The 4,964-nt window shown below is 33.5% G+C and overlaps 1 pseudogene; it reads left to right on the top strand.

Annotated features, from left to right (window-relative positions):
- The first annotated feature begins 707 nt into the window (after positions 1 to 707).
- LOC150024763 (uncharacterized) lies at positions 708 to 3,948 on the top strand (annotated as a pseudogene).
- Positions 3,949 to 4,964: the final 1,016 nt, after the last annotated feature.

Raw genomic sequence — 4,964 nt, 5'->3', positions numbered from 1 at the left:
AGGCTAAGTTTTCATGTTGGCCACAAATTATCTTGGGCTTAACCTTCATGTTGGCCACAAATTAATGTGGGATTAGCCTACAAGAGTTGAGGGAACTCAGAGAGAAATCTAATTCAATCACTACAAGAAGTGGAGTAGTTGTACGAAAGGGGATTGGTTATAATCTGCAAAGTAAGGAAAGAGACATAGAGAGTGAGGAAGAGAGAAAAGGTGAGGAAAGAAAAATTGATAGGGAAGGAAAAAAAGAAGAGGACGAAAAAAATAAGAGTGAAGAGAGAGAAGAGAAAAAAAAATGAGAGGGTACAAGAAGAAAAGAAAAAAAAGGAAAAAGAGAATGAAAAAAGAAGTGTTCCAATTGTAGATTTACCTTATCCACATGCTCTCTCCATAATGAATATAGAAGGACGGTTTGTCAGGTATGTGTAATTCTTAAACAACTAGAGATAAGTATTCCGTTCACTGAAGCTTTGGAACAGATGCGTACATATGCCAGATTTATGAAGGATTTTTTGACCATGAAGAGAAGATTAAAAGAACAATAAATTGTGGAGCTAGAAGTAGGATGTAGTGCCATTATTCAAAAATCACTGCCACAAAAATCTAAAGATCCTGGGAATTTTACTTTACTAGATCTTGGGGCAAGCATAGATCTGACACCACTATCTATGTTGAAGAAAATTGGGGATGTTGAAATTTTGGCTACAAGGATGACATTGCAATTAGCTGACAGATCAATAAAACATCCACATGGGATAATAGAAGATCTTTTGGTGAAAGTAGACAAATTTTACTTCCCAGTTGATTTTGTGATCATGGACATAGAGGAAGATGTTGAAGTACCTCTCATTCTTGGACGCCCATTTATGAAGACTGCAAAAATTATGATTGATATGGATGAAGGAAAGTTAAAGGTTTGAGTGCGGGATGAAGAAGTTAGCTTTGGTGTATTTGAAGCAATGAAACATCCGATTGATCAGAATAATTGTTTTAGGATGGAGGCACTGAATGACCTGTATTTGGAAAATCACAGAGAAATATTTATAGATGATTCATTGATGAAAGTCGTCCTAAATGATAATGAAAGTTGCGAGGACTGGGAAGATAAGGAAGTCAAGGAATGTTTGCTAGAGTTGGGAAAGGCAAAAGAAGTTCAACAATGGATTTTTGATGAATTAGAACTGAACAAAGCCCACACCCCTCAGAAAATAGAGTTGAAACAGTTGCCAGATCATTTGAAATATTTTTTTCTTGAAGAAAATGGGGAGAAGCCAGTTATCATAAACAACCATTTATCCAAAGAGGAAGAACAAAAGGTGATAAAAGTGCTGAAGGCAAATAAAGAAGCTATAGAATGGACATTTGCTTACTTGAAAAGTATAAGCCCATCATATTGCATGCTTAAAATTCACACGCAGCAACATTTCAAACATGTGGCTCGACCACCAAGGCGCTTAAATCCTTCCATGAAATATGTTGTTAGAAAGGAGGTACAAAAGCTCTTAGAAGCAGGAATGATTTATCCCATTTCAAACAGTTCATGGTTAGTCCAGTACAAGTGGTTCCTAAGAAAGGAGGTATGACAGTTATGTATAACGAAAAAATTGAATTGATTCCTACAAAAACTGTTACAGGATGGAGAATGTGCATTGACTATAGGAAACTGAACCAAGCTACGCGGAAAGATCATTATCCATTACCCTTTATGGATCAAATGTTGAAAAGATTGGTAGGTAAAGCATATTATTGTTTTTTGGATGGTTATTCAGAATATAATCAAATTGTGGTTAATCCAGAAGATCAAGAGAAGACATCATTTACTTGCCCATTTGGCCTTTTTGCTTATCGAAAAATGCCATTTGGGTTATGTAATGCTCCAACAACTTTCCAAAGGTGTATGTTTGCTATTTTCGCAGATATGATTGAGAAATGCATTGAAGTTTTTATAGATGATTTTTCTGTGTTTGGATCTTCTTTTGATGATTGTTTAACTAATCTTGATCTCGTACTGAAGCGATGCGTGGAGACAAATCTTGTGCTAAATTTGGAGAAATGTCATTTCATGGTGACAGAAGGAATTGTCTTAGGCCATAAAATTTCTCATAAAGAGTTGGAGGTAGATAAAGCAAAAGTTGAAGTCATTGAGAAGTTACCTCCACCAGTCAACATCAAAGGAATCAAAAGTTTCTTAGGGCATGCTGGATTTTACAAAAGATTTATTAAAGATTTCTCCAAGATTTCAAAGCCCCTATGCAACCTTCTCAATAAGGATACTACTTTTAAATTTGATGATAATTGTTTAGCTGCTTTTAATATCTTGAAAGAAAAACTCATTTTTGCACCTATCATAACTGCTCCTGATTGGAAACTTAATTTTGAGATAATGTGTGATGTTAGGGATTATGCAGTAGGACAAATTTTAGGGCAAAGGAAAGAAAGAATTTTTCAAGTAATACACCATGCGAGTAAAGTTTTGAATGAAACACAAAGTAACTACACCACAACAGAAAAAGAATTACTAGCTATAGTATATGCACTTGAGAAATTTCGATCTTATTTGATAGGTTGTAAAGTTATTGTTTTCACTGATCATGCTGCAATTAAATATTTATTGAATAAAGCATATTCTAAGTCAAGGCTTATACGATGGATACTGTTAATCAAAGAGAGGTCATGGTTTGCAGACATGGCCAATTTTAAAGCTAGTGGAACAATCCCGGAGAATTTGGACTGGCATCAAAAGGAATTTTTTTTAAGGATGTCAATCATTATGTGTGGGATGATCATCATTTGTTTAAAATTGGTGCAGATAATTTGCTGAGACGATGTGTTTCTTCAGATGAAGCCAAGAAAATTATATATCAATGCCATAATTCAATATATGGAGGACATTTTAATGGGGAAAAGACAGCTGCAAAAATTCTGGAATCAGGTTTTTTCTGGCCCTCATTGTTTAAAAATACACATGCAATAGTACAAAGATGTGACAGGTGCTAAAGGACAGGAAGCATTTCTAGAAGACATTAGATGCCATTACAAAATATTCAAGAAATTGAAGTCTTTGATTGTTGGGGCATTGATTTTATTGGGCCTTTGTTGTCTTCTTTTTCAAATGAATATATACTAGGGGCAGTTGAGTATGTTTCTAGATGGGTGGAAGCAGTTCCAGCACAACATGCAGATTCCAATACAGTCATCAAATTTCTTAAAAGGAATATTTTTTGCAGATTTGGCACTGCAAGAGTATTGATAAATGATGGTGGGTTTCATTTTTGGAATACCCAATTGAAGAAAGTGTTAGAGCATTATGGGGTTAGTCATAAAGTAGCACCAGCCTACCACCCATAGACAAATGGGCAAGGAGAAGTTTCTAACAGATAAATTAAGAAAATATTAGAGAAAACAGTGGTTGCATCAAGGAAAGATTGGTCAATCAAACTTGATGAAACTCTGTGGGCGTATAGAACGACATTTAAAACTCCTACTGGCCTTTCCCCATTTCAGTTGATTTATGGGAAAGCCTGTCATCTTCCGGTGGAATTAGAGCATATTGGGCATTAAAGACACTAAATTTAGATGCTAAAGCAGTTGGGGAAAAGAGAAAACTGCAAATCCATGAACTTTAAGAGATGAGGTTAAACGCATATAGTTCCTCAAAGCTTTATAAGGAACGCACAAAGAAATATCATGACAAGAAGATTGTGGAAAGAAATTTTTACCCTGGGCAATCTGTGCTTTTATTCAACTCTAGATTGAAACTTTTTTCCTGGAAAGTTAAAATCTAAATGGTCAGGTGCTTATGTTGTGAAAGAGGTAAAGCCTTATGGAGTAATAGAGTTAGAAGAACCAAAATCACGCGGAAGTTGGGTTGTAAATAGTCAGAGGGTAAAGCCTTATTTGGGTAATGAACAGGAAAAACTTACTACGGTAATCCTTTTAGATGACCCATAAAGAGATAAGCGTCAAACTATATAACGTTAAAAGAGCGCTTACTGAGAGGCAACCCAGTTCACATTTTAGTTTTATGTTGTTTTATTACCTTTGCTGATTTTTATTTAAAAATAAATAAATAATTAAATGATATAAAAAAAATCCTATATGTCTCCTAATCATTTTGCAGGTTATGTATTTTGACCTAGGGATAGGTTCTATTATTTAGGGGGGCAAATCCAACAAATGAAGCAAGACTGTAGATAAACATTTTAACAAAAAGGCTGGATAACTTCTCTTGGATTGAGCAAAAATATGGTTTTATCTTTCTAATTCTCTTTTCTATTCAGTTATTTGATTTTTTTTCTTATTTTATTTTTCTGTTATTTTTTTTCTGTTTATTTGTTTAGTTTGTTTCAATTGCTTATTTTGTATTTTGAATAACTTTTCTGCTTTGTTAGTTTGTTAGTTTCAGGTCTTGAATTATCTTTTTTTGAATAAATTTCAGTTTTAATTTAATTTGTTTTCTAGTTTTATTTTTCTCAAATAAAAAAAAACTACAATATTAAATTTGAATTATGAAAAAAGGAATTTGTATTTAAATATTAAATAGTGAGATGGATTAGACAGAAATTAGAAAAAAAACTTTGATTGAATCCCTATTCAAACTTAGTTGAAATTATGATACATGAAAATTTAACAGGATGATTGATTAGGACAGAGAATGACAAGACAATGGAATGAGACCAATTAAACCAAGTGAGTTTGTGAACCTTAAACTGTTTTTGAGAGTTTTGCTGGTGAATTGACAGTTGTGATTGCTTAATTTTTATTTTTGTTATATCATAAAAGAACATGAAGATGATTGAGGCATTTGTTTGTGTTAATTAGGAACCCAGGACCAAACAGTCAACCTTTATCTTATTAGAATTCCATTTTTTTATGTATCCCCTTTGGGCTAAGATTTTTGTTATTATTGCACCTTAACCTTTGATGATATATTTTTCTACCCTTTAGCATGTCTAAGGAAGGAGAAC

Source organism: Phaseolus vulgaris, chromosome 10, assembly GCF_051622355.1.
Source record: "Phaseolus vulgaris cultivar YP4 chromosome 10, ASM5162235v1, whole genome shotgun sequence".
NCBI lineage: Eukaryota > Viridiplantae > Streptophyta > Magnoliopsida > Fabales > Fabaceae > Phaseolus > Phaseolus vulgaris.
Note: the sequence above shows the minus strand (reverse complement) of the source record. Positions and strands in the feature narration are given on the sequence as shown.